General features: G+C 39.4%; 1 pseudogene; it reads right to left on the bottom strand.

The window, feature by feature from the left end:
- Nucleotides 1-8,175: 8,175 nt before the first annotated feature.
- LOC107783978 (chaperone protein dnaJ 49-like) lies at nt 8,176-11,741 on the bottom strand (annotated as a pseudogene).
- Nucleotides 11,742-12,381: the final 640 nt, after the last annotated feature.

Below are 12,381 nucleotides of genomic sequence, written 5' to 3' on the forward strand. Positions count from 1 at the left end.
ACTCAAAGACGCCAAAGGGTTGTGGCCAGAAATATTACCAGAAGTACTCTGGGCCTATCGAACAATGCCGAAGACAAGCACAGGAGAGACACCTTACTCATTGGTCGATGGGACTAATGCAGTAATACTGGTCGAGGTCGGGGAGCCCGCCTAATATACTCCCATGAAAGCAGACCCCGGAACGATGGCAGCAGAAGACAGGAGCTCGACAAAGTCAAGGAACGAAGAGATATGGCCTACGTAAGAATGATCGCCCAAAAGCAACAAGAAGAACGCTATTATAACAAAAAGGCAAAGATCATGCCACTCAAAGTCGGGGACTACGTGCTTAAAGCTAAAACACAAGCGAGCAAAGAGCTACGGGAAGGTAAACTAGGTACAAACTGGGATAGCCCGTACAAAATCACGGCAAAAGCGAACAAAGTGTCATTCCAACTAGAAATAATGCAAGGAAAGCTACTACCAAACAACTGGAATATTGCACACCGCAAGTACTTCAACTTTTAAGAGATAAAGCATCCCCAAAGTCTTACTCTTTTTCTCTCACTTGGGTTTTGTCCAAATTGGGTTTTCTCAACGAGGTTTTTACCGAGGCGACGGAGGGGACACTTCAAGTTGAAGTGCACACAGACGGAAACACAAGACGGCTAGTTCATTGCTCGAACTTTCAAGACTTCTACAGATCGGCCAATGAAAGGAATAGGTAGATTGGGACTGGGACTGGAACGCCAGCTAATGCCCAAAAAAATATGTAAATTTCTCCAAGTGTATGAATAAAGCACAAATGCATGAAGTTTATTTCTATTTCTCCAAATGTAAAACCAAGGAAACGTTGCCTTAAAGTTCACAATGTCGACAAATACTGCACATAGAGGCATACATAACCGCCCCTCGACCATAACTAAGTATAGGTTATATTCGACCTCGTTGAAATTAAAACCTAACCAGCCCTCGGCCATAACTAAGTATAGGTTATATTTGACCTCGTTCGAATTAAAACCTAACCGACCCTCGGTTATAACTAAGTATATGTTATATTTGACCTCGTTCAAATTAACACCTAACCAGCCCTCGGCCATAACTAAGTATAGGTTATATTCGACCTCGTTCAAATTAACATCTAACCGGCCCTCGGCCATAACTAAATATAGGCTATATTTTACCTCATTTGAATTAACACCTAACCGGCCTTCGACCATAAATAAACATATGATATGTTCGACCTTGTTCGAACTAACATCTACTGGCCCTCGCCATGACCAAACTTAGGTTTTATTTCGACCTCATTCAAACTAACACCTGCTGACCCTCAACCGTAGTTAAACTAAGGATATGTTCAACCCTATTTGAGCTAAGTGATCACGACTAAGAAAACCAAGCGACAAAATCAAAACACATACAAGCACGAACCTAAGAAAAAGGAATCAGGTAAAAATAACAAAACTAGCATTTCATACTTAGAATATTTTTTACAAAGGCTCGTAAATACACCCACAAAAACGTACAAGTTTACAGCTAAACAAAACGAAGGAAAAAGAAAAAACTACTGGTTACTGCCGGGCCCAACAGTGCCATCGGCTTGATCACCTAAACCATCCCCATCTACCCCTTCACCATCACCACCACCTTCAGGATATGCATCCTCATACCAGGCATCCTCTTTAATGAGGTCCATGCCCGCATCATCACCGGCCTCCGGTGTAGAAGGATCATAACCATAAGCGACCCGAGCTTAACGTGCTTTAACACAAGCATATTTGAAGACGACTTCTGAAATGGTGCCCGCCCTCACTAGATCTTTAAATATATCCAGCTAGGCCTCGACATGAATCCACTCCTCATACAAATCTTGAGGAACATCTGGAAAATCAGAAGTGCGGGAAGAGGACGGTCGAGCCAGTAGTTGGGCCTTCTCGGCCTCAAAAGTGGTGACTCAATCACAAAGGCCATAAGCCTCTTTCTCTAACTCTCCAATCCATTCATCAAGCCACTCTTCTTTGAGCATGGCCATCTCCAAAGCACTCTCTCGCTTGGAACGAAGAATACAGATCACGATCTCCAAAGCCTCCGCCTTCCTCATAGCCCCCGGCCGAGCTAACTCCGCCTTCTCGAGTTTTGCTGCTTTCTCGGCAACCTCGCCACTTAAAGCATCTGCTTTGAATTGGCATTCCTCAATCTTGGCGCGCAGTGAGACCACATGAACTTGGAGATCGCCACACTTTGCTTCGACCTCCTGCTACCTCAAGCTATTTTTCTTTATTCCTTAGCGTACCCTCAAGAACGCTGCATTTTTCGGTGACCCGCACCAGCTGGTCATCTTTCTCCTTTAGTTCATCTCGAAGATCTTGGAAATTTCCATTCTCGCCAAGCCGCCTACAAATTTCTCCAGTGCTTATCGCCGTACTCGTGGTACTTTCGCTTCAACTTCATAAAATAGCCTTGCGCCTCTCCTTTCTTCGAGCGCTTTCAATTTCCAAAATTATGATCTGCAATCACAAAAAGAGAAATTCAAACACAAGAACCTCTTTGCTGACAAAGGCGAAGCACTGAGACAGATAAAAAATCTGAATAAAGCAAGTAAGAAAAAGAAGCCTTAAAAAAATTTACCCTGAGAGCGAGGTCGGCTATGCTCCTCGATAAGGGGATATCATCCAACTTCGCAAGGGTTACACCCTCCACGTCGGAACAAAGGGGACCAAGAGCAAGGACCATGTTCTCTATGTTTTTCAGTAGATCACGGTCCATTGGTACCGCGATGGTCCGCATAGACCCCTCCAATCTTACCTCAAGCTGGGTGAACCCCTCATCCATCGTCCTCATTTCATCGGCATCGAGATCAGAACCCGTCTCATAGTAATCCTCGGTAATGTCTTTGTCTTTCCTATCAGCCAATGAAGGAGCATCGTCAGCCGGCCGCAAAGTTGACGGCCCATCATACTGCAAATTATCAGAAGCCACAACGGTCGACCCTTTAGCTCTTACCATAGAAAAGGAAGAGGTATTCCCTCTACGGCTTCTACCAATGTCGGGATGTTGAACACCCACTCGACATCATCCTCGAGTAATATGGTCACTATTTTGTAGATGGCAAAATTGTCCATTATCGAATTTACAGCTCGAGCAACTCCATCACCAACGTCCATCAACCTTCTTTTACGAGGCACCAAATTCCTATCGCTCGGTGGAGATTCCACTTCCTCGTCTACCAGATAGTATAAAGGGGAAGCCGAAAGCCCTGCTGTTAAGATATTTTCAAGCGGAGAAGAAGCCGATGCCGAGTCAGCAGTAGCCGGGGCCGAAGACCAAACATACCTAGCTACAATCGAGCATGGAATAGAAATAGAAGAGCGAGTAGGTTTAACCTCAATTACAGAAGGAATAGATGCCGAAGAGGAGGCAACTTTCCTCTTGTAGAATGAAGGGGGAAGCTCTTGGCCTCCTCGAAAGTCCCCGGCCTGAAGAAGAAAGAACCAAAAAAGGTTATAACCATCGGCGGAAGCAAACTAAAGAAATAAATGACTAAAAGGCTAAAGAACAAAAGAAAAGGAACTAGCTCATCGGTCAAGGAAGGAGCAGGCCCAAATTTCTTGAGAAATCTTGGCCACTCGCGAATTTCCACGGTGCGAGGGAGAACTCGACCAACCCAATTAGAAATATCCCTAACCAAAGGATGAGGCATAGTCTTGCCTGCATAATAAGGGAACCTGAGTTCAAGATCTACGACCAAAACAAGAAAATTGAATGTTTTAACGAAGAAAGGATTAAACGCTTACGAGTGTAATTCCAGGTCTCGGGAAAGCCGTTCGCGTTCGCCACCACATCTTTGGTTCTGACAAAGAAGAAATTGTGCGAAAACTGGCGGTTTGCCTTGTCGTCCATCTTCACCACCAGGCATTTTCCCCCTCGATGGCGAAGATTTAACATCGTCCCCCTATAGAAACTAGGGGCGAAAAGATGCATCAGATGCCAAAATGTGACCTCGACCCCGGCCAGTTCTGCATATTCAGTAAACATCCTAACAAGCTTGTAGATATATGGAGAAAGCTGAGCCGGGAAAACCCCATAGTAATGGCAGGACTCCTCCGCTAGTGGGAGAAAGGGAAGAGTGTAGCCAACACAAAAAGTGTAAGCATAGAATACAAAATACCCAGGACGGTGGGCTTGCACCACATCCTGCTCTGCAGGAATCGGACTAACATGAGCGAGAATGTTGAATTTAACCCTAAGCTCTAATAGATTGGCCTCTTTCAACACCGACTTTGAAACCTCGAGCTCATCTTTAGGCACTTTCGAGAAGTCAAAACTAACTTTCTCACCACGAGGAACTATCTCCTCCACTGTAGGGAAGTTCTCCTCCTCAATAGCAGCCGAAACGGCATGAGGAGGCATAATCACCGCCAAAGGCACAGGGTTTCTTCCCTCACCAGGACCAGAAAACACATTGGCCATAGTTCCAACAAAATAGAGGATATTTAAGTGCAAGAGGGTTGGAAGCAATTGGGATCACCGGAACCAGGAGAATAGACGTACAATAGTGAAGTAAGGAGAAGAAGACACAGGGATTTGATATGAAGAATATGCAAAACATGAATGAATGTCCTCATATCCCTATTTACACGAATCCAAGCGTCAGAACCGAGAAATCCGACCATCATTGCCTAGTGCTGGAATCGAAACGGCAGATGCAGGGAAAACGACGCAAAACATCAAGAAAACACGCCATAATGATGCGTGATGTCATGACGTTATTCTGAAATAGAAACGATGTGACCGCAAAGGTCGGGGCTCACGAAAGGTCACTTCGTCATCTCGTCTAAAATGTCACTACTCGCCTTGCTCGTCCAATTTTGTCAACCACGATAAACAAAATCCGCTCATCAAGGTTGTCTGGGTCCGGACTTAATAAGCGGAGGGACTAACTGTATAGGTTGAAATATGTTTCAGTATTTAGGGAAAAATAACATCGAGAAAAGAGTCAGTTGAGGTCGACTAGGAGATAGCAAGGCTCGTGGTCGAGATGCAAACGATGGTCGATGTCGAGCACCGCAAAAAAAGCTGTAACGGCTAGTTTATTAGAATAGGATATTAACGAGAATATTCCATTAAATATTCTCTGCACTTGTACTACTAGGGCTTGTTGGGTTACGCCCCAGAAAAAAGTGAATGAATAGAGGTAGGTGATTCATTGTGATAACATCAGACTTTGCTAAAAGATTCTCTCTCTTATTAAGATACAAAGATTATCTTTTTATCAAGATTCTTGCTCATATTATTCCATACTTTTCCATCAGATCCGAGAATATTTCGAATGTTCTAAGATCTGTCTGTTACTCATTTTTGTCAGGAAGAATAATCACCTAGTTCATTGTTTATTGGGTGAACCAATTCTCATATTTACTTAAATATCATTTATTGTTATTTATTGCTAGTTACTTCTCCATTATTACATATATCTTTCGAAATACATATTGAATACTACTGTTGATTCTCTACTAAATTTGTCTAAACGTTAGCCATTTTGTCAAAATCACATCTAGAGATATTATCATTAACCAGATTTAACCCGTTATTGTATAAATATAATCGTTTTAACCAGAAGTTGCTCTTCTTGGTCAAAAAAGTACAAACTTATAAGTGGTAATACCGATTCATTAAAGTTTGATATGCTAAGAAAAATATTTCGGGCTGAGGTCACTGCTGAAACTGAGTTGCCACATAGTTTAGATTCTTGAAATGACTTGTGTAGAATATTATTAGTCGTACTTGGACATCAGATGAATGGAGTATTATTTATGTCCTAAAATAAAAATAAAGAGAACTAGACACGTTTATTTCGTCCTGTCTAAAATATTGTTACTATAACTTTGGTGGTTAAAATTGACCTTCTTGATACTCGAAAATTGTAAGCTGACACAAATTTTCAAAATTGTGGCTAAAGCAAAATGAGTAAAACAAGCAAAAGATTGAGGTGGGAAATAGAGGACACCACATCTGGGAAGGGAGACAACTCGATATTTTCAACTCCTGCACTCTACGCCTGACAGACAGGCCACCAATTCCCATTTTTTCTACGGGAACTTTCAGAAACTACTAATTTAGCATATATTAATTTTTTATAGCTATCATATACATAATTATTTTCTATAACTACTATTTAGTTGTTATGCGGCTGTATTCGTTGTATTCGTGAATACAATAGCGGAATTCGCCTAAAAATAGGGGAGTTCAGCTGTGCGACTGTATTCGTTGTATTTGTACTACTGTATTCATGAATACAGTAGCGGATTTGAGTTGTTTAATAACGGAAAGAGAATTAATTTTCCTTTTTGTCTACGAGACCAATGCAACATGCCCATGTCTGATCCTAAAGCTTTTCTCTAATTGTTACACTTTTATTTACGCTTCTTTACTCGATCAAGCCAACAACCTCCTCCGTGGAAACTAGCTAATTAAAAGATTATTTCATTGTCATTAAACGAAACTTTTAAGGAACTAACAATAGCACGGAAGATGAACCATGTATTCATGGATTTAAGACTGCTTTGATCCCTAAGTAGCAAAGGCGCTTCTCTTTTCCCCTCAACTTTGTAGAAGGACAGGAAAGAAATTATTGGTCTCTTGCTCCTGCCTGTCCCCAATACGTGCATCATTAGAAGGTCGGATGCTTTAACATAGGTGCTTCTCTTTTCCCCTTAACTTTGTAGGAGGACAGGAAAGAAATTATTGGTCTCTTGCTCCTGTCTTCCCCAATACGTGCATCATTAGAAGGTCGGATGCTTTAACATAGGTGAATGTGGAACACAAAAAGAATAGATCCGAACCACTGCTTCTTCAGTTCTTATAATCATGAGTAGATCTGTTTTCCTCCTTTTTGTCAACAAAATTACTAAATTGGTCACTAACTGAAACAAACAAACAATTTTCCCCTTCTATTTTCTTTTCCTTTACCTTCCTTTTTGTTCAAAACTGTAGGAAGTAGTAACTTCTTTTCTTAAGTGAACATAGTTAACAATGGAGATGAATACTCAACTGAACAACAAGGGCCAAGAGATCACAAAATCTAAAATTATCACATTTTGAATTATAATCTCTTGATTGCAATGGATATTAACAAAAATCGCTCTCATTTCACTTACACACTCTACTCGAATATCGTATATCTTCTTTTAGTATACACTAGAACATAGATATTTCCAGAGTGTAACAAAAAAAAGGTCAAATTGGCTTGTGACTAAAGTCTTTGCCTTTTTTTAACAAGATTACTAATATTTCATCGATGTAATAGGAACATCACAAAAAGAATTTCTTAAGAAATGGCATATGATTCCTTAAGCATTGATAAATCAGACACATAAGAAAAATTTCTAAGACACAGTACTTCATTCACACTAAGACACCTTTTTCTCCCGTGACGCCCTACAGCACAATGGCCTGAAATATGCATGACGATCTGTGTATATTGTTCCAATCGCGGAACTGAATGTGAAGCTTATGTTGATTATATATTGCATCCCTTGAGTTTCCTATGGATACTTGCTGCTTTTAGCAGGTTGAGGAGGTGTTTAGTAGGGAATGTATCCGAGCTATTGCAAGAAGGACTAATTCCAAATGAGTAAGTGTGACTTAGATGCTGGTGGTCCGTCTGTCTCAATCGCATTATGGCATGCTGTCAAGTGAACTATCATCGATAACAGGAGATAAAAAATGGCCGGCCATACATCTTCAATGAAGCTTTGTTTCTTCCTTTATCTACCCAAGCACAGTCTCGTTATACACAAGATTAGGTCAGGTTATACACGACATGTCTGCACGAATCAATGTCATGAGTTAATAAATAACCTCATTCCCCAAGATAAATGCCTATTACTATGCATTTGGGAAAGCCTTCAGAGTGCAGAAGTTATCCATCAAAGTGGACTGCAGCGATATCTCGTACGCACCTCACCATTCTTATTTTAACACTAGAAAGAAAACCAGAAACCAGTCTCCAGCTATATTCATGTACATGTGGAAGACATTACTCAAGGATAAATAGGAAAGAAATTGCTGGAGCTAGAAAAGCTTTGCTGTAAGAAGAAATATGCGTATTCAGTAAGAACCAGGGTCTAAAAAGACAAGCTACAGAAAAAGTAATACATCTATCAAAATTCCAAAGTCATTAGATAAAAAGGAAGCTGACACCCCAACTCGTATAACTTGATAAAATCCAGATCATCTATGGTTAAATGTCATATAAAACTTTCAAACAATCCAATGAATAAATAAGATCTTACTTACAGTTATAGCCAATGGAAACAAATAATTTAACACTCTATGATTTCTTGAAAAGATACCCCATTACATCTTTCTTCAGTGTGTCGCCTTCATTAATTTCTTTCAAAAATTCAAAATAATTAGAATGCCAGCACCCAGGCCACAGAATAAAACCTTTCTCTCCATCTCCACATTCTTCCAATTCCTATACCAAGTTAAAGGTCAATCATAAAGGATGCAAATTTATTAGCAATTTAAGTTCCCCGGCCCCCTCTGTGGTAGTAATTATGACCGAAAAATTAAAAGAAAGAAAGAAAACAAACCCTGTAAAAAATATTCAACACCAGCATTATATTTCTTACTACAAGCCAAATAGCGTCACAACAGATAACAAATCTGTAAACAACATTCAACACCAGCAGGTTTTAGTCTAATCATACTTGCAGCATTATATCTTACTACAGGGCCAATAGCGTCATAACAGACAACATAGGATGTAACAGAATGAACAGAGCAGTAGCCAGTAGGATTCAACAAGTATAAGATTTATACTATCTTGAAAGATAAAACTACAAAGGTGACTTTCAGAAGTCTTAAAGGTAGATTCCTTCCCCTCAGCAGGGACAAAATTCAAGGACTTCAATATTAATAGAACTAATGTGCTAACATTGAAGGATTTCAACAGAATGATGACACTAACATTCAACAATGTTAAGTTGCAATGGGCAGTTCCTTTTCCAAAAGAAAATATTTTCATGCAAACTGTAATCTAACATTCAATTTGTTGAGTTGCAATAGATGGTTCCGTTAGCCAAAAAAATAAAAAGAATCTTATATTCACACAAAGAACGTTAAAATGGGACTAATATAGTAAAAGCAAACAAAACTTCCATGTCATCTAATCTTCACAAGGAGAAAGAGTAAAAAATGGTTGAAAGATTGCAATTGCTGAAAAGAAAATAAGTTGATGTGTCCTTGTTTATCTCAATTGCTTGAATGTCCATACTTTATTCTTGAGCATATCCACAGGCCATTGCCGAGTTGGACCAGTCCTTAAATACATGCTCCTTATGGTGTTTAAAAAGAAATCAGAATAGTATAACTCCACCTAACCTCAATGTGAGATATGTTTTCCTGTTATGGTTGCATGCTTTTATACCTGGTGAAGCTTGAACAACAATCTAGAAGTCGGGCTGCATAGGCATATCTCAATATCTAGAATAGTGCATTAAATGTGTAATTTACTGACTGGATGTTGAATTATTTAGTTTCTAAAGATGACATGAAACCTCAAATAATGTATAACTATTATAAAGTCATTGCATTGATCAAAGCTGAAAATCTTTTTCAGCAGAGAACAGAATGGAAAGATCCAGAAGAAACTAAGCTGACCTCAAGCTACTCCAAAATTTTGAAGCCAGTCACAGTGAGGTGTTGGGTAGTTCCTGTTCCATTGTCGCCTCTGGAGTTCTATATCACAGTAACGTTCAAGCCTATTTTTGTAATCTTTAATAACATGGTCTTCAACTTTCTCTCGAGCAGGACTACCAAGAGGATAATTCTTATCAAATTCTGCCGATTTAACGAAAAATTCTACCCCATATTTATCTGTCACCTTCTCAAACTGATAAGAGTAGTTTTTCTGCAAAGAATATTCAGGCTCCGAGAAAGGAAGATAAGCAAGTAAGAAAATGATAAAAAATGGTAACAATTGAAGGAGGAGAATTAAGTTAGACCCAGAGGAACCTAAATCCTCTCTCGGCTGACGGACATTGGTCCTTGTCCTGTAGACATAAGCTGTCCTAAACATTTCACGCTGACCAAAAAATGCCCTTATAATCTCTTCATCATCAAAATCATTTTCAAAATATTCATGCTACATTTTCCTCCGACGTCTAAGATTATACTGCTGATCAAACTCAAATTCTTCAACCAAACCCGTCTCATCATACCGGCTCCTTGAATCATCATCACTCAAACACTTAAATGCCTTGGATACTTTCTTAAATGCCTCTTCAGAACCAGGAGCCTTGTTTTTGTCCGGATGAACTTTCAACGAAAGCTTCCGCTATGCCTTTCTTATCTCCTCAACTGAACAACCCTTCTCTAGACCAAAAATGGCATAATAGTCCTTCTTGCTCTTAATGTGTAACCAAATGCACGTGTTCTTCAGAATAACTCCTCTCCCCATCAGAAACCTCATCTGACTCGACACGACCATCGACATGTTTCTCACTCGAAACATCGCCAACTTCACTAGGGTGATCAGGAGTTGAGGCATCAAGATTTTCACAAGCAGCCAAAAGATCTTTGACATCTAGTTCACTATTAAGGCGGCGTGCAATTCCAATAAATTTAAGCGCTCTCTGCTTATTGCCCGACACAATTGCCTCCTTGGCAATACCTATGCATCTTAAAGCCTCATCTTTGTTACTATCCATTCTTATCCTTAATCTAAAAGGTGAAAGTTAAGATTCAAAACAAGAACCAATTGCGCTACAATTCATGATGCCATGGACAAACACCAATCCAAGCTCTTGTTTCGCAATTCAATTTCACCTGATCACCAAAATAGTCAACCAATCACTCATTATAAAGTACACAGATAGATAAACGAGGCGCTTTTACACATATTGGTTGTCAACATCACAATAAGAAAAACATTTAGAGGAGAAACTTATATTATCGTTTGTTGCTAGCATTTGGAAGCCAAATTATAAAATTCAAAGATAATTTTAAGCATAAAAGAACCCAAAACTATAGAACACAGAGCCCACTACCTTGTTTAAAATTAAAGCTTGATGAGCGACCAACACCGGTCTGGGTTTACAGTCACCAAGATAGACAACCAATCAGTCAAAATTCTAATACATACTGACGTAAATGAGGCACTTTTATGCATATTATTCGTGAACAATATCAAAAGATTAACATAAAAATCATTTTGAGGATATATTGTAAATAGGTCTGAATTGCCTTGCATTGTATGCTGAATTATATTCAACAGATAACGAAAACCAATCATTAAAGAACAAATACCCTCTGTTTTTGTTTCACAATTCAATTTCACCTGATTACGAAAAACGAAATAAAAAACAAACAAAAAGAAAAACCAGAAATTACGACACTAACACGTAAAGAAGCAAGTGTACGCATATTATTCAGCAATTTTACGTGAAAAGCAATTTGATGATATATTGGGATCATTGATTTGAATTTCTTATTATTGTAAGGAGTAAATCAACCGAATTTCAACAGAATTTTGGTGGAAAAAAAAAAGAATCAACAGAATTTCAAACATAAAAACAAACCAAAAAGTTATTAAAACTAAGAGAGCTTTAACTTTGTTTGGAACCTGAGCAATGGCAGAGAGAGCGCGAGAAAAGGAGAGAAAGGGTCGTGTTGATGAAGAAATGGAGTCTGAGATTCTGAATAAAGCAAAGATCCGTACCATATATATGGTGGTGGTGCGCAAATTTGCGTTCACTGTGGCAACAACTCTTAACGTGCCACATAAACCGAGTACAAATTGTATAGTTAGGGGTCGTTTGGTTGGAATTAGTTATCTCGGAATTAGTTACTTCATCCTCTCATTGGGATAAATAAATACTACAATTTCGGAATAACTAATCCGGATAGTTATACTGCAATTTTATCCCAACCAAACATGGGATAAACTCATTTCAAATTTAATCCCGGAACTAAATTTGAGATAGTTTATCCCACGTTTGGTTGGGATAAAATCATGGTATAACTAATCTCAGGATTAATTATCCCGAAATTATAGTATTTTGGATGGAATAACTAATCCAGCGATAACTAATCATGAAATAACTTATTTCCCAACCAAACGACCCATTAAGCATTTTATTGTTTCTTTATCATCATATATTTATGTATACGGGTGGAACCGAGCTCATGGTACACCCCGGTCTCAGATAAGATAAGCCAAGCTCGAGACATGATGACATGGGATCGAAATCGAGGCAAGGGCCTCGTCGAGTCAGAGTCTAGAGGCTTGACACCCACCATCAGGAATATCGGGGTCATGGTCCAGGATCAGTCCTAGCCCTGAACGACCTCGAAGAACATGGTCGGAAAATCTAGCACGCTCACAGAAGGCCGTAA

Source organism: Nicotiana tabacum, chromosome 7 (genome assembly GCF_000715075.1).
Source record: "Nicotiana tabacum cultivar K326 chromosome 7, ASM71507v2, whole genome shotgun sequence".
In the NCBI taxonomy this organism is placed as follows: Eukaryota; Viridiplantae; Streptophyta; class Magnoliopsida; order Solanales; family Solanaceae; genus Nicotiana; species Nicotiana tabacum.